The 24,241-nt window shown below is 37.1% G+C and overlaps 1 long non-coding RNA gene across 3 annotated transcripts in view; it reads right to left on the reverse strand.

Moving 5' to 3' along the window:
- Nucleotides 1-580: 580 nt before the first annotated feature.
- The window catches only part of LOC145735654 (uncharacterized), a 262,556-nt gene continuing 238,895 nt past the window's right edge, over nucleotides 581-24,241 (reverse strand). The window contains exons 1-3 of one of the 3 annotated variants that reach the window (XR_014179722.1): nucleotides 3,547-3,983; nucleotides 3,384-3,478; nucleotides 581-1,130 (exon numbers count right to left, since the gene is read on the reverse strand). This is a non-coding gene — a long non-coding RNA (uncharacterized LOC145735654). Of the gene's footprint in view, nucleotides 1,131-1,994; nucleotides 2,412-2,461; nucleotides 3,479-3,546; nucleotides 4,023-24,241 lie in introns of those variants that run through there. The other 2 variants (XR_014179720.1, XR_014179721.1) reach the window with 2 other exon arrangements.

Consider the following 24,241-nt stretch of genomic DNA (forward strand, 5'->3'; position numbering starts at 1 on the left):
TTGGCCTGTGGCTATTAAATAGTCTTCAAAGCATGTTCTCCAGAAACGCCATTCCACAGCAGCATTTTGTGCTTGAAGGTCAAAATCAGGGGGTAACTTTACACCGATACTTGCGTTAGCTCCGGCCATTTTGTTCACCTACTCTCTTGTACTTCACACCACACTTGAAACTTGATTCAATTACTTTAGACTTAGTTAACTGAACTTTTGTCAATATATTTTGACAAACGACTGCGCCATGTTTTATGTTGAATTCAAATGAAAGTACATATTTTTAATGTATATTAATTTAATCATCAATATAACATTATATGGTGAGCGTGAACATAAACTTGTCTTATCTCTAATAATAATATAAAACTAACCTAACCTTATTGACATCTGTCATAGTATGTTCACGCTCACCATATAATGTTATATTGATGATTAAATTAATATACATTAAAAATATGTACTTTCATTTGAATTCAACATAAAACAGTTACTACAGTTCAAAACTCAGATCAATACTATCGCCAACCCAAAACCACCAAAATATGCTATTTGTCAAGTGTAAACTATAATACTGTACCGTCGTACTCCTTAATGACACACTTCTTGTACAACACTGTTTATTGTTTACAGACAATAAACTGACACTGACTTTTAACCTCGTTAACTGACAACTTCGACTTCACTACAACCATCAACTCAACAACTAACTAACCAGGCCTGGTTCAGCTGCTTATATAGGTTTCCATGGTTTCTAGAAAGTTCCCAAATATTCATGAAATTGACTTTCTCTCTCACACTCATTAAGCTATAACATAAATCTCTCTCTATATAAGCAACGGAGCCAGGATTTTCTAGAACACAGACAAAAGAATGTAGAACGTAAACAAAGCAACGTAACATACAGGGGTAACAACAAATAACTAAAGAAATCCTAACTAATAATCAAAAGTTCGCTTCCCAACAATACTATGTAACTATTATTATTATACATAATCAAAAAAAAAACTGTATCAAATAGTATGTAATTAACTTAAAATTTGTTACTATCCAGTTTTTATTGTTCCTATTATTGATTAACAACATTGTTGTTTTATTGGTTATAATGAAGCACATTATAAAAATTTAATCATTTATACCTATAAAAAGTAGTAGTCCATTTTCTTTCAGTGGAGTTGTACAAGTACAAAAGGAAGGGAATGACACGCAGTCGTCTCCACAATACTTTATTACGACCTTCAAAAGGTAAGGCCTGCTCTACTAGTTTCGGACATATAAATGGCCATCTTCAGGAGCTACAAGAATAACTTACTCTACTTATGCGTAACAGGTGTTTAACAAACGGGAAAAAACCTACCTCAACTCGACAATCAATGCGCGGGCTGTCTTTTTATTTTTTTTATTTTACTTTTTTATTTATTTTAATTTTTATGTCCAACATTGAACATTCCCTAGAATCCTACCCCTCCTTTAATAAAATACTCTTTTTCAAAAGATATGTGGATGACTTTTTGATTGAGATTGATGATGATTTTTTGTATTTTTGACGGGTCCCCTAATGACCTTCAACAACTATTCATATTTCTTAACAATTTACACCATTCAATCTCATTCACCATGGAATTAGAGTCATCCCATAAACTACCTTTCCTGGATATCTTGCTTTACAGGTCTTATAATCACATTGAGTTCTCCATTTATCACAAACCCACCAGTACGGACTGCATTATCCCCTTCCAATCCAATCATCCTCTCAATCAGAAGGTTGCGTCCCTAAACTGTTTCTTTAACCGCCTATTTAACATTCCAATGTCTGAAACAAATTTTAATTTAGAACTTTCTTGGATTAAAACAGTTGCAACCAATAATAAATTTCCCAATACATTAATCAATAAAATTTATCTTAACCATTTTAAAAAAATTGTCAATAAGAAATTAATACACAAAGACACACCTGAAGATACAAAATTCTTTTCAATCCCCTTTTTAGGCCCTCTCTCACTTCAGATGAAAAATATTTTCAGGTCTAACAACATAAATATTTGCTTCAAAGTTTCCCATACCTCCAGACATTTCCTTTTTAACTCCAAAGATCCTACTCTTCAACTGCATAAATCAGGCGTTTACCAACTGTCCTGTTGCACTCCCGGATGTAATGCTCTCTATGTTGGTCAGACGGGCAGGAGGTTCTCCACTCGTATTCACGAGCACACTCGGGAGTTCCTGAAGTTCACTAACAACCCCAACCTAAACACTACCTATATGAAATCCAATTTTTCTCGGCATCTTCGTCTGAATGGCCACACCTTCAATACTGAACAGGGTTCAAGATTCTGCACGTGTGTGCTAAGGGCAGCCTCCTCAACCACCTCGAGGTGCTTGAGATCAACAAGGCCTCTGATGATGGTGGGCACACCTGCCTGAATGATCAGCTTAACCATCCATCAACTTTCTTTTTTAAGTCCCTCACCTTTTAATGCTTCCTAATCCCTTGTAAACACTCCCAGCACCCCATCTTTCAACATCCCCTCCTTCACTAGCGTGTTGGTCGGTGTTTGCACTTTCTGCGGGGTTTAAAACCTTATTTGAGCCCTTGACTACCCCCTTTTTGCTCATTGCGTTGTCCACCCGCCACATGTTTGTTGGTTGGTGCATTGTTTATTTTTCCGTCTAATTTTAACTTTACATCTTGTTGTATGAATGGTTGCGGCTTTAGCCTTTTTATTGTTAATCTTTGATTGATTTGTGGGTTGCAGAACTACCCACCTGTTGTCACCAAGGTTATTGATTTTATTGTAATCCCCTCTTAAACGTTCCCCCTGCCTTTGTATTAACGGCTTATCACTGCGGTTTTTTCAAAGTTTTTTAAAAATCACCATTTTGTTTCCTGTTCGATCGCCTCTGCCGTGGATGGTGGATTGTATTTAAATTTATCTTTTTCCCCATAGGGTCTAACCCAGCCCTTAAAATGGGTCTAATTTTAAGTATTTGTCTTTAAATAGGATGTAGTGTCAGTTTTTTCTTTTTTTTCTCCATTCAGGGAATTATTCAATTTTTTTAAAACCCTTTTAATTTATACTACACGTGTTAAAAAAAATTTATAGCTTTATTCCCACCTTTAACAACTTTAAATTCACAAAACCTTTACAACATGGGTCTCACTGTCTCCCCCTTTCTAAAAAGACAGCCCGCGCATTGATTGTCGAGTTGAGGTAGGTTTTTTCCCGTTTGTTAAACACCTGTTACGCATAAGTAGAGTAAGTTATTCTTGTAGCTCCTGAAGATGGCCATTTATATGTCCGAAACTAGTAGAGCAGGCCTTACCTTTTGAAGGTCGTAATAAAGTATTGTGGCGACGACTGCGTGTCATTCCCTTCCTTTTGTATTTATACCTATGTTATGTTGCTTTACCCTAGAGGTATAATAATTACCAGCTACAAATGCAGTTGCATTCCAAAACAGTACAACCATGCTGATTTTTTGCATTCTGAAATTAGATCAGTAAATTAGGTTTCTCATACCTCTTGCTATTCAAACATTCAACTAAGTATCAACCTTATTATCATCAAGGAAGTTCCTTATGAGCTGGTTTGTTAAATCTTCACTTTGGTTGCTGGAAACAATAAGTTATGGTGTTGTTTGCTTTTAACAGGATATTACTTTTGGTATTCAATTCAGTTTAACTTCATGAATGTGGATGTGATGTGAGCCTTACAAGTTAGGTTTGGCACTTCTTTCAGTCACTTTTATTATGGCGTAAAAAGGATCATTCTTTGTTGTTTTGCCAAAATCTTACAATATAGGGGTATATTACTTGCTTATTAATATGATTATCACTGTTATTGTCATTTTAATGTTTAGTGTGGTAAACAAGCAAGGTTCGACAAAGAAAGACAAGACACAAGACATTTTGAGGTTAGATTGCTTTGCAATCGCATTTGACAGTTGAAGTTTACCACAATAGGGAGGTGTCGCAACGCAATAGCAGTTTGTGAGTTCGAATAGTAACAGTTTTCTGTCAAAAATCACAACTAACCGAGATATTTGCCATAAAATACAACAGTGTTATACGAAAAACAATTATTATTATTCAAATTTTAAAACAAATTACACAGAAACCGAACTAAATATGTTATAAAAGTAAATGAAAATATTTAGGAATGTTCTAATAACAAATTTATCTAAGTAATTATAATCCAGTCGGTAAATTCAGTCAGTTTGACAACACTGGGGCAAAATTATGGCCTACTTGGAATTTTTGGACGTGTTCTGTCTTTGTCCCGCGCATGCAATCATCTATGTTTCTCTGTCCGTTACACGGTTTTCCTGTGGACGGTTTTGGATTTACCATTCGTGTATGTAGAATATCTATTTCATGTCTATTAGGAGTAATAAAAAACGCGTTTTACTGTGCGCCCGCACGAATATTTTTTTCCGTGCGCTGAATTAATTAGCACAAACCTGCATTGTCATTTAATATGTAAATACTGGAATATTTATACCCTGATTATTATAACTTTAGTTGCACGTTATAACACACGTGATTCTATTGCCAACGAAACTTACTGGACAATAACATTGCATAGATAAGGATATTTAAATTACGCGCCTTAAAATAAGTTGGCAATACAACCATATATGTAATGCTGTCATTACTAACGTCATTGAAGGTTAGGAAGTATCATATTGCGCACCTCTACTTCCCGCCCTCACTTCCCGCCCTCACTTCCCGCCCTCATTTCCCGTCCTCTAAAATTGTGATTGTTAATATTTTTTAAAAAAAAAAATGATGATTGAATCAAATTTTTTAAATGTCAGATAAAGTCGGATCGATATTCAGTTCGCAAATAATAAATTGAGAAAAATGTCCTGGATTACAACTCGAATTGTATGCATTCTAACGGTTATAATGCCTATAATACATTACAATACTAAAATTAACATGATCTAAACTAAAACAAACTACTTATTGAAATTAATGGTTACATTTGAATTATTATAAGTGTTTATAGAAATATTTAGGCCAGTACCAGCACTGGCGTCTCCAACAGTTGTCTCTTTGGTCGACAAATTAATTTGCTGCTGAATGACAGAGGTTTGTGAACTACTTGCAACAGCTTCAGAAGACATGGCACGTTGGGACAGCATAACAGAAAAGCATATAGAAAAATGACTGCTTGGTAGTTTTTTGTTAAATGTAATATTCTAGATATGTTCAGAATGAAACAATGATTTGTAAATTTTGATAGAAATATGATGGTTGTAAATAAAATAGTATACAAACCTCGGTAGGAAGTTTCATTCCTGTCTCGAGATCCTAGCTAAACCTCGACGCTTCGCGTCTCGGCTATCTAACTAATCTCTCGACAGTAATGAAACTCTTCCCACCCCGGTGTGTAATATACTATTACCGCACTAGAGCAGAAAACGAATTTTATAATTTGTCATACGTTTTACAACGTTACGGAAATGCACGCCTCACTTAATACAGGATGATTCCAAAGTTGGTGCTTTCCTTTCACCTGCGAATAGGGCTTCAAAAAATAAGTTTTTTTTTCCTTTAACGCTTTTTCGAAATATGAACAATAACGAAGATACAGGGTGTCAAAGTTTTACTGAAAAAAAAAAAATTATGATTTTGGCCAAACCACTTGAATTAATTAAACAAAATTTTGTAGGTGTCAGGAGCTACGTGGAAAGGGAATTTTCCAAGAAACAACAATTTTTTTGCGTTTACCAGTGGTGCGCGTATAATTTTTTAAAAACATTTTCGAAAAAATATATTACCCTACTATTTTTTTTTTCAACATAAAATTTATTATTAAATTCCTTGTTCAATTCTAAAAATAAAACCCCTTTTATTATTTTTTGCTACGACGCACCGCTTTCGAGTAAAAATAAAAATCTTAATGCGTGCCTAAAATTAAATGCTGTCTTAATTTAAAATGTCAAATTATTAAAACTTAGTTCAAAGGCGGCTGAAATCTTTTGTTTATGTTTATGTCTGTTGATAAAGAATAACCTGTAGTGAGTTAAAATTAAATTTAAGTTATTTTTTATTTTGTTTTTTTTCAGTAAAATTTTGACACCCTGTATCTTCGTTATTGTTCATATTTCGAAAAAGCGTCATAGGAAAAAAAACTTATTTTTTGAAGCCCTATTCGTAGGTGAAAGGAAAGCACCAACTTTGGAATCACCCTGTATACTACTTAAGCAAAGCCTCTAGTTTAGACAGCTTTTATTGTACGTATGTCAAGGTGCTAGAAATTAAATGGCGATTATGTAGAAAAGTAAACAAAGGTTTAATAAAAAAATAATCCAATGTAACGAAGTTACTAATTTTTTGTTAATATGTAGAATTAGATTAAAGAAAACAATGCGCAGCCTCACACGCTTAAGTTACAATGCGTCTTCGCGACAGAATGGTGAACGCACCGCCGCGATCGATAAAGGTTCAGCGCACAGCCGCGGTAGGGTAAACGAAGCAACATCGCGCCGTCGCGACTCGCGAGCTGGTAAACAGGTGATGCGCCGCGCGTTACATTAGTCGGTTCTTATCAAACCGACGCTGCACTCTGCAGTCAGTTCTTCACGGACCATCGAAACCGACCGACGCTTCAGCCAGCTGAACGGTAAATTTTATTGTTCCTGGGGGCAAGCTTTGAAGGTGTAGGTACTGTAGGTATTTCGGAATCGTTATTCGTTTCCTTCGGACCGTCAGTACAGGATGTTATAACACTGCTGGTTAACTTCGAGGGCCACGACTCCGAAAACCTCTCGGCGATTTGAGTTGTTTCCTCTGGACTGCCAGTACCGGATGTTATAACACTGCTGGTCAACTCCGGAGGCTACAATCTCACTATCGCCTAGGTATTTCCGAACCGTTTCCTTCGGACCGCCGGTACTGGATGTTATAACACTGCCGGTTAACTTCGAAGGCTACGGCTCCGAAATCCTGTAACCAGACCTGATCTCACCCAGGTCTTTCCGAACTGATTTCTTCGGACTGTCAGCTCCGGCCGTTTTAGCCCCCAACTGGTCAACTCTGAGGGCTGACCGTTTGAAAGCTGTTACCGATTCTCTGACCCCGTCTGTGCCCCAGAGCACAGTTTTCATACCGTCCGAATCCGCCATTCATACCGTAACCGTCTGTTTACCCTGGCTGGGAAAGCCGTTTCGATACCGTCTTAGTTACCCGCACCGTTCCCCGTTCTGAACACTAGGTTGTGTTGTCCGTTTGTTTTCCGTTTCAAAGTTACCGTATTGATTTAGTTAGGATCTCCAGGTCCGACTGTACCGTCTATTAATTTGAACACGAGGCTGTGTTGTTCTCTGTATGTTCATTTGTGCTAGAGTTTTAAGTAAGGATATGAATGGTTGTTAACTGTTATTTTTCCTGGTTAACACGACTTGTTTAGTTTTGCTGACCACCCTGTGTTTCCTTATTTTTGTCGCACTCCCTTCATCCATTAACAGATAAACGTGAACTCTGTCTTCGACTGTGTAAAAGCTCCCCAGGTATACGAAGCGAGTTCCTTAGTTACGCTTCTCCAAATAAAACTAAGGTGGCGCCCGAGTTTCGAAGCACCTACCCCTAGGTGTGGCAAAAACCGTACCAGGACCGGTACGTAAAGGCGGTTACACCAAATTGATTTATAAGGCATTTTTTTGTATGTCAAAACGGCCCTTGCTTAGTAGTTGCCTGAAATTATCTTGTAAGTAACTAGACAATAGTGTGGTTTAAACTACAGATCATGCAAACATTACTTTACACTTCAACTCATTAAAGAGGACAACGGTGTTCCATATCTATGCAATGTTATTGTCTTATCTACAGCTATTCGATGATGGATTATTTCCCGCCTTATATATTTGCCGCCCGACGTTTTGATTTTTGGCAGTCATCATCAACTTTCTTTTTTCTTATGGGCGCCGTATTGAATTTTTAGCCCACCAAATAGTACGTTTTATTCTAATTTTAGTGATGTATAATAACTTATGATTTGCTTAATAAATAACAAAACAATTCAATAGAAACTAAACTTACCTTCGTTGGCTTTGAGTTAATGAGACGTTTTATGAAGATTACTTGGTAGTACTTGTCACACGCAATTGGACTGAACATACTTGGACACAATGAGGAAAAACGAGGCAGTATTATTTTAATGATTTTTGGTTTACGATCCTACGATCTTACGTAGTAAGTAGTGGCTTTTTCTTTTTTGGAAGTTGGTTTGGGTTCACGTAGAATCAAACTACAACAGTTTAGCCGAAGTTTTGCAAATTTATTTTTGCATCATCAGGGTCGCATTTTTGTAATCGTAGTCGAATGATTTGAAACGGCCGACCAGGAATACTGCTATCTATTTGCTAAAAAAAAAATAAAAAAAATAGCAGTATTCCTGGTCGGCCGTTTCAAATCATTCGACTACGATTTACCAACCAAATCGCCATCGGTTTTTAAATGTTCTAATTTGTGTGTGCTCTAAATGTTAGATGTTTTATTTAAGTATAATATCCCCGAGTATGCCTTCAAATGAGTGCAAAAAAAAAGCAATGGCACGGAATCACAAGAACAGCGTGCCCTGATGATGCAAAAATAAATTTGCGAAACGTCGACTAAACTGTTGTAGTTTGATTCTATGTGAATCCAACTCCCAAAAAAGATCCAACTCCCAAAAAATAAAAAGCCACTACTTAATATTATTTTAAGCTAGAGAGCAAGCCAACTGTAATCAGTAAGCCAACAGACCCACATAACTTTATTTAGTTAAAACTTAACCAAAACACTGCTTGATTTGGTGTTTTTCAAAATCCAATATTAAATTATTTAAACTTGCACAACAATACAAAAAAAATCAATTTGGCCAAAAATAAAGTTCCTAAAATGATAATCTTTCTCTTGGAAACATAAATGACCGGTTTAAGTTAGAGATAATGCTAACAAATCTCTTCTGATTGACCTAAATTCTGCAGCAATCCTTGTATAATAATAACATTTTGTGCGCCTGTTTCTTTTCTACATACATTTTTAACTTGACTTATACATACATGACTTCTATATACTAATAATTATCGTGTTCGACAAGTACTGTCAAATAATGACATTTCAGAAAACTTCTCATTAACTCAAAGCCAACTAAAGTAGAATTAGTTTATATTGAATTATTTTGTCATTTATGAAGCAACTCATAAGTTATTAGACATCACTAAAATCAGAATAAAACGTACTATTTGGTGGGCTAAAAATCCAATATGGCGCCCATAAGAAAAAAGAAAATTCATGATGACTGCCAAAAAACGAAACGTCGTGTGGCAAATTTGAATCCATCATCGAAGAGCTACGAAAAAGTGGCAATAAAAAGATGCTTTTAGTTTTGGGATATCTCTTCAAATAAGGTAAGAAATAAATAAAAACAAAAAATCTAATTTTAAGATTTTTTCGGATATCTTCGGAAGCACTGGGAAAATTAAAATTTTTAAAACGGCATTTGGTTGAGATTTAAGTTGCGCAACTTTAACCCAATTTAAACTATCTCGTATCTCTTATGGTTTCTCAGATCCCAATGGTGAGGGTCGAATTAGAATTACCCTGTATAGAACATATTTCAAAAATGCTTTGTTAAAGAAATACAGGGTGTTTGGAAGAAAATAATTTATTTCTTCAGTATCGGTAACTGATTACAAGCAAATTATATTTTTATTTTTAGAAAAAACATCTCAATTTCATAATGCACATTGATAGAGAAATTGGTATGTTTTTTCTAATAAATCAGTAAAATGTGAATTTGTTATTCTCTCGAAAACTGTGACAGGTACAGAAAAAACTAAAGAGGCCTCGAAACATATGAATTATAAATGCATTAAAAAAAAAAACAAGTACCTAAGTACACTAGGTATAATTTTTTGACAAGTGTGGCACATCATTAGTTTTGGGAAGTCTGTAGCTCCTAAAAAATGAAATAAAAAGTTCAGGTCCGTATTTGAAAAATCGAAGTTGATGATGGTACCTAAAAAACGAAACGTCGGAGCTGAAAACTAAAGCTGTTTTCTTGAAGAGCATAAAAAAGTGCCTCCAGAAAGTGCCATTGATTTTCCAAAATAATCTTAGTGTCAGATTAGTTCAAGGGGCAATGTTTATTTTTTGTAGATGTATTGAAAAAGATGCATGGTAACCTAGTGCTAACCATAGTGGCCGATTCATATACCAGGTGTCCAAGAGCACCCTGGACATAGGAGATTAACATGGGAAAACGGTTTTGATTTTTTTGCGCCTGTACGGTTCATTTAATGGAAAAACGCTTTAGATAAAAGTTGTAGTGCACATTTTCGGCTATCAACTTGTAATTTTTTCAATACCGTAGATTTGACCATTAAGACGAAAAACGGGTCTAAAATTCGGAAATTTTAAATCTCCCGCCAAGCGGTCGTTAAGGAAAGTTTATATCCGGTCGTGCTACCAACCTTTCAAAATCATAACAAATCGTTGTCAGTCATTCTGTAATCAAAACATTCAAAATAAGTTTACTTAGTAATAATTTTGAGTTACTACCCACATACTGCGAAGAAAATACAAATAAATCGTGATAAAAACACTTTATCAGTAGCCACAGCCCAAAAATCTGGTAAGTTGCGTTTATAACCTCATTCAATGTCTCTACTCAACTTATTTACTTTGTAGCAAAATTCTTAAAGAAAACACTGGTTTTGCTTGCAAATATTTAATGAGGATGACCGAATCACCTATCTCAAGCCTCTTCATAACACTACCAAACGATTTAAAGTGATGAAAACAGTGGACAATGAAGATCTTTGAAGATAAGTTTCCTACTGTACCGGGACAATCATCAGCGAGGGTCTTCATCAGTGTTGCAACTAAAACAAAATGATTCAGTGTTGATATCTGACTTAAATCTCAAAATTTGATGTGCCTGTGAAATGTGAATAATCTTAAACTGGCTATAAAACCTCTCAGAAACCCCTTCTAAGAAGAGAATATGGACTTACACAGTCAAATTATCAGTCAGGTGACAAAACTTTTTGTATATGGGTAGGTATTGTCGAAAAACCAACTTTTCAATTGAGCTATCTACATGAGCTGTTCTATTCTAGGTTTAGGTATTAACATTATAATTGTGTTCTTTTTTCCACACACTCAGATGTTCCAAATTAAACTTTGTACACTGAACGTTTGTATTAATTATTTATTCACAGTTCAAGGTACAGTATACATTTTCTTCAAGTGAAAAGCTTAGGTACAATAGGTGGCAAAGAAAACTGGTCTTACCACATAAACAGTGATTGTTCCACAGATTGAGTGTGAGTGGGTGAACCTGTCACCATACAAGCTATGCTAAAAACAACTTTGTCTTACTAACCTAATAGTGGAGTTCCAAATTAGCAAAGGTAGGTGAAATGTAGTGATTAAAAGTCTCTAAAGAGAAACAATTTGCTTCTAATTCAATACACCATTTCACAGGACATACCTTTACTAATCAAATGTGAACTCAAGTTACACATTACTTGCAAATAAACTATGTTTGGTTAGTAGACATTTCAAGTATCCTTGTAGGTGAATGATGTTCAAGTTAACTAATGGAGCTAATTAAATATCAGCACTTACCTTACCAGAGAGAGAGAGATGGGAAAAAACATTGACAATCAGTTATAAAAATTGCCTTTTTATTAACATCATACAATGTAAAACCACTTAAACACTATGGTGTGTTGATAACACTATAAAACAGAAGGATACAATAAAACTATCAGTCACATAGGTCACTAAATTGCACCACTTTTGAGGGAAGTATTTACCCTCTTCTGTGATCCCTGTATAGTAAAGCAACTTATCTTCAAACATCTGCAGGCCTTCCTAGTCCATTGTTTTTATCACTTTAAATCGTTTGGTGGTGTTATGAAGAGGCTTGAGATAGGTGATTCAGTCATCCTCATTAAATATTTGCAAGCAAAACCAGTGTTTTCTTAAAGAATTTTGCTACAAAGTAAATAAGTTTAGTAGAGACATTGAATGAGGTTATGAACGCAACTTACCAGATTTTTGGACTGTGGCTCCTGATAAAGTGTTTTTATCATGATTTATTTGTATTTTCTTCGCAGTATGTGGGTAGTAACTCAAAATTATTACTAAATAAACTTGTTTTGAATGTTTTCATTACAGAATGACTGACAACGATTTGTTATGATTTTGAAAGGTTGGTAGCACGACCGGATATAAACTTTCCTTAACGACCGCTTGGCGGGAGATTTAAAATTTCCGAATTTTAGATCCGTTTTTCGTCTAAAGGTACGCGTCCACTAATCGGTATCGGAACGGACGGTACGCATCGTCGGGATCGGGATTTTTTTGTGTACTGCGTTTACTATCACGGATTATCGGAATCGGTAATTTCCGATGACGATAGGTGAACGCAGTTGTATTTGATTCTATGCAGTTGATTGGAATTGCGATTCGTCCGATGCGTACCGTCCGTGCCGATACCGATTAGTGGACGCCTACCTTTAATGGTCAAATCTAAGGTATTGAAAAAATTACAAGTAGATAGCCGAAAATGTGCTCTACAACTTTTATCTAAAGCGTTTTTCCATTAAATGAACCGTACAGGCGCAAAAAAATCAAAACCCTCAAACCCCCCAAAACCTCAAATTTTCCCATGTTAATCTCCTATGTCCAGGGTGCTCTTGGACACCTGGTATGTAGCAATAATTATTAAGATCTCAAAAAGAGAAAAAATATGGAAACTTCCATTTTTAGAAATTAAAAATCTTAGAATGACTTTACTAATTCTGAACAGAAAAACAGTTCTGTTTGACAACATTGCTAGGGTTGTTAGGCACCAAACAAAATGTTCAACAATCAGGCTGGTGGTGCTGGTACCGATCAAAAACAAGTCATTTATGTTTAGTATGGAGAATGCCATAGGAGTTTTTCCTGTGTGAAAGTGATTCATCCACCCTTATTTTGGTAAAAGTAATTAAATAAACAATCTGACATGGATTTCATCAAAAAAGAACTAAAAATAAGGTGGCATCTAAATCGCCACCAGAACCATATTTTTCTTAGCTGTTAATTTCATGCTGAAAATTGAATGTAACTACAAACCTTACTTTCATTTAGTATAATTCTAACTTGCTTTAATTTAACGTCTGCATAAACCCACCTTTAATTTAAGTAAAATCAGTTAACTCACTTTAAAACTTACTTTTTTTATCCGCCATTGTAATGTAATTGCAAAAATTGCACATGATTTGGCTCTTCAACTTTATTGATATGTTGCACTTCTTGGTGCGTAATATGGGCCTCAAAAAGGACAATTTCTTCAAAGAAGTTGTGCTTTCTCATCCAGATGAAAAATGGGGAAGTATTCAGCATATAGGGGATAAAATTCTGTAAGATTTGTTGTAGTAATGTAGCCATGTTTATTGCCACTGTAATCTTGTAATCTTACCTCGGCTAGCAGCCCTTGTATCCATTATGCTTATGCACATCAAAAAATATACATTTTCTTGAACCGACGTGAAAACAGCAACCTTTTACCAGCAACCAAACAACCGAACATTGCCGAATTACCAGTGGCGTCGACAATCGAATAAGTTTTGAAGATATAATATTAAAGCTTTCATATATAATTGGATACCGTATATAAAGGCCCTAATAAGAACTCAAGATAAATTAACAATTAAATCGCTTAATTTAGAAAAATACAGCAAGAGAATAGTATAACCACTAATTTTCAAAATTTTTTACTCGCCCCAGACGGCCTTGCAATCCTAAAGCTTAATGGGGGTGAATTTAGGGTAGTTTCCACTATTTACTCTAAAAGTTTCATAGTGACACTAGTTCAGACACTTGAGTTATAATTATTTCTGTCTTAGACAGATTAATGAGCAAATCGCACAAAACCACTAATTTTCAAAATTTTTTACTCGCCCCAGACGGCCTTGCAACCCTGAAGCTTAATGAAGGTGAATTTAGGGTAGTTTCCACTATTTACACTAAAAATTTCATAGTGACACTAGTTCAGACACTTGAGTTATAATTATTTCTGTCTTAGACAGATTAATGAGAAAATTGCACAAAACCATTAATTTTCAAAATGTTTTGCTCGCCCCAGACGGCCTTGCCACCCTGAAGCTTAATGGGGGTGAATTTAGGGTGGTTTCCACTATTTACACTAAAAAAGTTTCATAGTGACACTAGTTCAGACACTTGAGTTATGACTACGAGTATATTCTCCGTTGCCTTCATATAGGTATTGTACTTACCTGCCAATTTCTTTCTAAGAGCAATTAACCTCTTTAAGTACTAGAACTTAGCTATGGTACGAGTTATTCTATCTGTATCCTAAAGGCTGCATCTTTGAGAATAAAATAATTGCCTCGCGATTAAATCCCTATCAGGCTCGAAGTTTTATATTCTTTGGCAACGCTGTAATTTGTTTGTGTTTGGATTTAAAGTGATCAGACTTCAAACAGAAATACTCTTGCTGTATTTTTCTAAATTAAGCGATTTAATTGTTAATTTATCTTGAGTTCTTATTAGGGCCTTTATATGCGGTATCCAATTATATATGAAAGCTTTAATATTATATCTTCAAAACTTATTCGATTGTCGACGCCACTGGTAATTCGGCAATGTTCGGTTGTTTGGTTGCTGGTAAAAGGTTGCAGTTTTCACGTCGGTTTTTCTTGATTAGATTATTGTAATATACCTAAATTAAAAAAACTACAATTATTTTAAGCTGCATGCTGCAAGGCAATTTTTTGACATAACACAAAGACCACAAAAGCTAAAGCATAGTGACTAGTGACAGCTGACAAGTCGGAATTATAAGGCGTATTTTGACGGCAGTATTATCCTCAGTTTTAAGTCGTAGTAATATAGGCCGTCTTTTTTCTTCAGAATGAGTTGAAATGAGACAGGAGACAGGCATTCTAACTCCAGTAAACACTGACGCCAAAATACGTCTTTAGTTGACATCGCAAATCGCAACACAACAGAAATGACAGATCGAAGATAATCAGCCGAGTTTGTTTCCTCACAGCGATACGCTGCGTGACGTCACAGTGGGTGCTCGGGTGCACAATATTTGTTCTTGTTTATGTTTATTTAGCAAAATCGCTACTACTACAAATTATTTTACATAAGTTAACTTTACTTAAATATAATAACCCATCCAAATTAAATAAATCCACAAAAAACAACTATAATTAAATGATTTATCTATGTACATTTGAATAATAATCTCTTAAAGATTTTTAAAATATCCTTAGAACTAGTATTATATATTTATTCATTTAGCACCTGGCTATTACACTCAAAACAGCATATTGTATTACAATATATTATACACAAATGAACACCAAGGTCTTGAGGTGGTTCGGTGTTCGGTATTCACGCAACGTGGCAACAGTGCGCGTAAACGTTAAAAAACAAGGACGGCGTGCGGCGGACGGTAGAGGATTCGCGTAGAAACCTCGCGGTGGCGAGGTCGCTAAACAAACAGATTGCCTGCCATCTTTAAGTTTTTGATTTTAAACCGTAATAAAAACGAAGTGAAAATTGTTCAGAGTGTTTTTCCCAAAACCCCACAACCCTGATGAGGAAGAGCACCACTGCAGTCTCCAAACTCTTCATACTTTACTAATTAAATAATTACATAATCCAAATTTAAACTCGCGCAAACTACTTGAGAATTTAACAACATTTGGAAGTGAGTTGTACATTTGTAAGCCCTCATAGAACAATGATTTCTGCAACAAGGTTGATCGAACGGTTTCAATATTATAATTCGTCCCTGATCTTATATTGTAGTCATGAAACCCTGACCTATGCTCCAGAAACTTTCCCAAGTACTGAGGCATCAATCCACGTTCCACTTTAAAAACAATTACAAGATTAGCTTTCTCAATGCATGGCCGTATGTTACACCCGAGTATAATTCTTATTGCCTTGTTCTGTTGGAGTTGCAATCTCATAATTTCTCCCTTGGTACAAGCAATCAGTAAGGAAGAACAATAATCAAAATGTGGTAAAATTATCGTATTGTACACCAGCCGTTTGGCCAAGACCGAAAGAGAAGCAGTCATACGTCGAAAAAACCCTAGTTACACCATCGCATTCTGCGTCAAAAAGTGCCCTAATAAGGTAACATTTTCAAAAATATTTTTATCTTCGTTAAGGACTATAAGGCAAAGTTAAAAATGCAGTTGAAAATGGTGAGGTTTTGTTTTTTGTTTATCAATCCCAATCCTCTGACCGGTTTCGCCGTATTACGGCTCATCAGAGAGGCTATAGGGCTTGATAACCAAAAAACAAAACCTTCGTTCCAGTATAGTCAACTGGATGCCAGAAATGATAGTTGTGTGCAACATCTGGTGACATCTGTACTCAACTCTATGAGTTAGAAAGTACAGATGGCGTTCCAAAATCTAGGAACAGCACCATTAATGCCGCATCATTCGGTAAACACCGATCTGATTGGTTGAAAATGGTGAGGTTTTGTTTTGTTTTTTTTTTTTTTTTTTTCCTTTTTTTTTTGTTTTTTTTTTTTTTCATAGAGTTGAGTACAGATGTCACCAGATGTTGCACACAACTATCATTTCTGGCATCCAGTTGACTATACTGGAACGAAGGTTTTGTTTTTTGGTTATCAAGCCCTATAGCCTCTCTGATGAGCCGTAATACGGCGAAACCGGTCAGAGGATTGGGATTGATAAACAAAAAACAAAACCTCACCATTTTCAACCAATCAGATCGGTGTTTACCGAATGATGCGGCATTAATGGTGCTGTTCCTAGATTTTGGAACGCCATCTGTACTTTCTAACTCATAGAGTTGAGTACAGATGTCACCAGATGTTGCACACAACTAAAAATGCAGTGTTTCACGTTTTCCCAATTTCCCGGAAAACGGCAAATGATAATCTAATTTCAAAACCGGGTATGAATTTGGCATTAAATTCCCTAAAACTTTTCCCATTTAACCGATCCTTGATCTCTTACGATGACGGATATCCCCATACAAGCATCACCAATTTGGACCACACTGTATAATGTTAAACCTAGATCTTTATATATCTTGCAATTCCGTTTTGAACGAACAACCATACATTTCGTTTTTGCAGTATTTAGTTTCAATCTATTTTGACACAACCATTCGCAGAGATCTTGTAGCTCCCGATTCATAATATTTTTATGCAAGTAAAACTCCGGTGAACCCGGCGGATACAGCCGTTGTCCATGGTTTTATATAAATTAACTGTTAAGACCCTTCAAGAGACGAAGTTATTAATAGGCTTGAATGCAGATTCAAAGTAATAGTAATAATAATAATAATCTATTTCAGAACTATGTTTACAATTTACAACATATAAGCATAAACTTAATGATAAGTATAGACAAACAGTGGCAATGGAACTGAAAATTAATTTAAGTAAGCAACGTGAGATGGCACCACTAAACGCATATTGCGTAATTTTAAAGCCAGACGCAGCAATTCGGATCGTTTCACTTTTGGAAATCATCAGTTTTAATGCGGCGTTGTCGTTAACAAATCACATTTTTTGTTTTGTTTCTAGACAAAAAATAACAGATTTTGTGGGTGTTTTCTTTAATTATTGAGTTTCATTTCGTTGTATTTTTAGTTTAGTTATTTGTTATTAGTTTATTTTTAATATTCATCAAGGGTTATTTTATACTTAATACATTATGAATTTCATGTTTAATCTTAAAACAGTCACATGAGTTTAAAACTAAAAAACGGTCACGTAATCTTTAAAATTATTAAATTTAATTATTGAAAATAGTCACGTGACCCGTCAAATAATATTTTGTCCGAATTTTGTCATTTACAGTCACGTGATCTTCAGGGTTCTGTTTTGGCATTAAATAATAATAAGAGTCACGTGACCTTTAAAAATAAAATTTAAGTATTGAAAATCGTCATGCGACTTTATGAACTGTAAAAAGAGTCACGCAACTCTTCGAATAATATTTGTAGCATCTAAAACAGTCACGTTACCTTTAGGATTCCGGTTTGACGTAAACACGTTTTTAATTGAAAATGCATTATAAAGAGAGTAACGTGTGTCTTTAAAAATACCAGTCTAAACCGGAAAACGAGCATGTGATCCTTTAAATAACATTTTGACATTCAAACCTGTCATGTGACATTATAAAACTAATTTTTAACGTTAAAAAAGTCACGCGATTTGAAAAAAAAATAGTCTAAAACATAAAAACTGTCACGTCACGTTAGAAATGACATTTTAACGTTTAACCTTACATCTAGATACGTGATTTAAGACGTATTTTGGCGTCAGTGTTTACTAGTGTTTACAATGACTGTCTCATTTTAACTCATTTTGATGAAAAAAGATATCCTATGTTACTACAACTTAAAACTCAGGTTAATACTGCCGCCAAAATACGCCTTTAGTACAGGGGTGGGCATAAGTCACCTGGCAGCCTTGAAAACAGTTCATGCGTCAGACCCACCACTCTCGCTCGGATTTCAGGTGCGCGTAGCAACGCGGCCGGGTGGGCATAAGTTAGTATGCTTGTCGACCTCAAGCAAGACAGATCAAACCGGTTTTTTGCGTTGTTAGATTGTAATTTTTGAGTAAAATGGCACAAAACGTTCGAGTCAAGTTTTCATTACAACAGCGTGTGTTTTTGTTGAAACAGTTTTATTGTCTGGATCGCGATTATGGAGCTATTGAAGAGGGTTTTAGAGAAAAGTGGCCTGATACACATTTCCCAAACCGCAATTACATGGTTGAATTAGCCAAAAAGTTTGAAAGGACCGGTAGTGTTGAAGATGCAAAGAGCGTATTGGGCGTCCACGTTCGGTGCGCACTGAACAGAATAGCATGATGGTAGCGCAAAGTTTCGTCGAAAATCCTCGCCGCTCTGCCAAACGGACATCGTTGGTGCTTGAAATACCATCTCGTACACTTCGTAGAATCATGGAAGATATCGGTTTGCACTGTTATCGTCCTCATTTGCTGCAGCAGCTAAAACCGCGAGACCATCTGCCGCGCATGGAATTCTGCGAGTGGTACCTAATTATGAAAGCAGCCGATCCTTTTAAACACCTTTCAAACAAGACAAATCTTGTGGAGTGATGAAGCACAATTTAAGGTTGATGGCAGGGTAAATAGGCATAACTGCGTTTATTGGGCCGATGCTCATCCTCATGAGATCCTCGAAAAGGAAGTGAATTCTCCTGGAGTTATGGTTTGGGCCGGAATGAATTATCGAGGGATAGTTGGCCCCTATTTCTTCGACGTGTCCGTTAATTCGGAAACTTACTTGGAGCTTTTACAAGAATTACGCGTCACCTTGGATGAGAACGACAGATTCGAAGGACGGAACATAATTTTGCAGCAGGATGGCGCCCCGCCGCATTTCAGCTTGGAGGTTCGCGCTTTCCTCAACGAGCACTTCCCAGGATGGATTGGTAGAGGTGGTTGCATTGGTTGGCCCCCAAGGTCTCCGGAAATCACAGCGATGGACTTTTCAATTTGGGGCCTAATGAAGAACCGGGTTTATACGCATCCGATAGCAAATGTCGAAGATCTCAAACTTTGGATAACAGTCGAGTTCGATATCATCAATGAAGACCTCGCGATGCTCGCCCGTATTGTTAATTCGATCGAAAAACGTTATTTGAAGTGTATCGAGATGAACGGTGACCATTTTCAACACCTATTATAAATATTTTTGTGTTATAATGAAATAAAACGAACGTTTCTTAAACTTGTGTTTCCGTTTTATAAAATTTCTTGAATTTTTGCAAATTTGCCAGGTGACTTATGCCCACCCCTGTATATCAGTTTAAAATTAAAATACGGTCACGCGACTTTCAGGATTCTGTTTTGAGGTTAAAAAAGACTCCTGTGACTTAATAGAATCTTTATTATCGATACCTCAAACCAGAAATTCTTATCTTGTTTAGTTTTCAAAATACGAGTAATTTAAATCAAATTTATTTGAAAAATCAAGCTTTCTTAACGCAGTTCAGATGGAATAGCAAAAGAAAGCGGATTATAGGAAATACTGCAAAAGTTGGCAACTAGTCTGCATAGACGAGCTGAATTAGCGCCATCTCGAGTTTACCTACAACTGAAGCGGCCGAAATACATTAGGAAGCCCTTGAAGCGTGAACGGCTTCCTTTTCGGGTGCCACTTTAATTACATTGCGCTTGTTATCTGTACTTTGTTATGATGAAACCTCACGTTAATGAGATTTCAACATTTTTAAATTAGATTGCTCAAGGTCGTGGATTAATTGCATGAGTTCATAATTAGCTATAAATGAACACACTTGAATATTCTGCAGGAAATCAAACAAACCGTTAGTTGTATGTACACGTGTATATTACAAAAAATCTACAATACCTACAATTTACAAATATTAATAAAATTTACAAAATTGCCGAGACCCAAATTATTGAAGGAATTATAAAAGAAAACAAAATTGAAGTTGAATTTAAAACAAAAAAAAAAACAGGAAAAGTTTTCCCAGTGCCAAACTGTCTCTAACTGCCCTTACCAGTTCTTAAAGACGATGTTTCGGTCCTGGAACCTCCAGTATCCTCTCCCCAGTAGTCAGTAGTGGCCACCGCTGATTTCCAGGTAGGAAATGGAGTCCAGAGACTGGTGACAGGTACCTAAGGCAGAAAACAGCAGAACACCAGGGAAAACGAACAAACAGCTCCGTCCCGGTTAGGTTAGGTTAGGTTAGGTTAGGTTAGGTTCCTCCCCATCGTCCTGGGACAAGAGCCTGGCAAGAGAATACCTACCGCGGCAATTGTAGACAAACTAAAAAACTGTTTCATATGGATACCAAAAAACAACAAAAACATCACTCACAAAATCATTAGGAACGGCATCGTGGGGGTCGAAATAAAGGGGACATTATACATCTCCTGCTACTTCTCACCTAATAAAACAATTGAAGAATTTGAAACCTTTCTAGAGGATTTAGAAAACATAATCAGAGTATCAAGCAGCCCAGTAGTCGTCGGGGGAGACTTTAACGCAAAAAGCGGGATGTGTGGATCACTAAAAACAGACGGGAGAGGAGACAAATTAGAGGAAATCATCTTGAGTAATGGCCTTGTTTGTCTAAATGACGGTAAAATAACATTCTCAAACGCAAACGGATCATCACTGATAGACTTAACACTGGTATCAGACCGTGTTTTTTCCTGCATCGCTGAATGGGAGGTATTGCATGCAATAGACAGCGGCAGTGAACACAGTTACATAACGTTTAATGTAAAACAACAACAACAAAAAACAATAGAGCCCGACAACTTACCTAAAGGATGGATATTAACACCGACTGGAAAAGAAAGGCTGGCTGTTGGTCTGGAGCGGGAAAAAATACCTACTGCTATGACGGAGGCTCATGAGCTAGTGGAGAGCATCTCATCTTGTTGCGACAAGTATCTGAAACAAAAGAAAGAATTAAATACTAAATACAAACCTGTATATTGGTGGAGCAAAGAAATTGAGGTTAAGAGAAAGGAAAGTCATAAAGCAAGGAGAGCCTTTTCCAGGGCAATGAGTAAACGTATTCCGGAAAATCTAATGGCTTTGGCGAAGGATAAAATGAAAGACACAAGGAAGGAACTTAAAACCCTTATTAGGAAAGGGAAGGAGCGGTGCTGGAAGGAACTCTGTGCCGAACTCGACGAAGATATCTGGGGACGAGGATATAAAATAGCGTCAAAAAAACTCCGCCAAATAAACACCGTCCCAATCACTAACGAAGAAACACTACTGCAGGTTAGAAAATTGTTTCCATGTGCTGAGAAGCGAATGAAATGGACGCGACTGCCAAGTAAAGTAGTTGAAGACCAGGCAACAAACAAAGAAGAAGTAGACAGGATAATCAAAGATCTAAAGAATAAAAAGGCACCGGGACCAGACTGTATTACTCCTGAGATTCTTAAGGTGGTGAAGGAAAAATATTTGACAGCAATAACATCAGTAATGAACAAACACTTATTGGACGCCACATTCCCAGATACTTGGAAAATCTCGAGACTGGTTCTCCTTGAAAAACCCAGAAAAAATGACGAGGAAAAATCATATAGACCAATCTGCATCATGGATACTTTAGGAAAAGTACTCGAGAAATTAATAAATGTAAGACTACAGACAGAACTTGAGCGAAATGGAACAATACACGCTAATCAATTTGGATTTCAGAAAGGAAAAAGCAGCCTGGATGCACTACAAAGCGTGCAAGAAGTGGTAGAGAATATTAAAACTCGTTCATACAAAAACCAAGAGTGTTGTGTTATCGTGACTCTGGACGTGCGCAACGCATTCAATTCAGCTCCATGGACTCAAATTGTACATTCCTTAAAGAAAGCTAACCTTAGCGAATACCTCGTCAACTTATGTCAGGAGTACCTAACAAACCGCAAAATCCTACTGCCTTCTGGACAGTCATTCAACATGACTTGCGGCGTCCCACAGGGATCGGTACTGGGTCCGACCTTGTGGAATATTTTCTACGATAAGATCATCAGAACAACAAACGAAAAGAGCATTAAAATTGTGGCATATGCCGACGATTTGGCGGTGGTTATAAGCGGCAGAAATAGTCAAACGCTGGAAGAAACGGCAACGTATATTTTGACTGAATTAAGAGTAAAGCTTGGCGAAATGGGACTCGACCTGGCAAAACAAAAAACAGAGGCTACCGTGCTGCGCGGGTGGCGGAGATGCTTGGAGATGGAAATAAAAATCGACGATACAGTGGTGAAGATAGAAAAAGCCGCAAAATACATGGGAATAACAATAAACAACAACTGGCATTTTCATTCGCACGTCAACAACGTCAAGAAGAAAACCCAAGACATGATACGGTACCTTGGCAGACTCACCTTAAACAGGGAAGGACCTAGAACCGCTAAAAAAAGGATGCTGGTGTCTGCAGTGCACTCGGTTATGCTGTATGGAGCCACGATATGGGGTGAGGTGATGAAATATAAAGCACATGAAAATACAATGGAAACTATAAACAGGAAACTTGCTCTAATGGTAACAGGGGCATATAGGACATCTCCGACGGCGGCAATCCTGGTGCTGGCAAAGATTCCCCCTGTGAAACTAATGGTTGAAGAACGAATTGAAGTACACAAAAAAGTCAAAGAAAAGAACCAACTCAAACAGGAAATGATCGAGAAATGGCACACAATCTGGCAAAACTATCATGGACACGCAAAAACCTACTTACCGGATCTACGAGACTGGATACAAAAGGAGTGGGCGGAAACGGACCATACTTTCTCGCAGGTAGTAACAGGCCACGGCTGTTTCGGATCATTTCTCTATAGAATAGGGAAGAGATCTACACCTAAATGCTGGTACTGTGGCGATGACAACGACACTACGGAGCATACACTTTTTGAATGCCCAAGGTGGGAAGAAAACCGGTTGAGGATGGACCTAAAAGTGGGTACAAATATCGACCGAGCAAACATTGGAACGATTCTGCTTAGAAACCAGGAGACGTGGACAATAATAAAAGAGTTTATAAACAAAATCATGAACCAAAAGTTAATGGATGAAAAAGGATTGCTCAAAGACTAGGTGAAGAGCTTACAGGAAAGACATACCACCCCCTCCCTGAAGAAATGTCTACCGACGGTCCCGGGGAGGACAGAGGGTGAAGAGCGGGATGGGTTTAGTGGGTATTAGCTGCTAGAGCAGGACTGGAGCCCCACACTCCCAGGCCGACTTACCAGCAAAACATCAATGGCCTGGGGTTAGTGCGTAAACAGCATTCCTAATCCGCTATAGCAAAAAAAAAAAAAAAAAAAAAAAAAAAAAGGTTCCTCCCCAAGGAGCTGTGTGACCTTGACGTTGGTGGGGAGGCATAGTAGGTCTCTTTCCTCGGGCCCGACGGGACGGGGATGGGGACCGAAGCCAAGGACAGCTCATACACCTGGGAAATGGTCGGAATTTCTTCGGAAAACCGGCCTGCTGGGGGATATGTGAAGACCGCGGCTTAAAACCCGCGCGTTTGGAGCAGAAGACTCGGCCTCAGGTTTGATCCCAGGATCGCGTGGTGAGGCCACTATAACGCCTCCCAATTCTCAAGGTGTGTTGCGCGCTGAAGGGATGCAAGGATGGGGGGAAGCCCATCCATTAGCGGACTCGCAGCGGCCGACACTGTCGGTACGGGCCTGGCAAGCTCGAGGTACCT

The sequence above is a fragment of the Ips typographus genome, linkage group LG11, assembly GCF_016097725.1.
Source record: "Ips typographus isolate SLU linkage group LG11, UJ_Ityp_2.0, whole genome shotgun sequence".
NCBI lineage: Eukaryota > Metazoa > Arthropoda > Insecta > Coleoptera > Curculionidae > Ips > Ips typographus.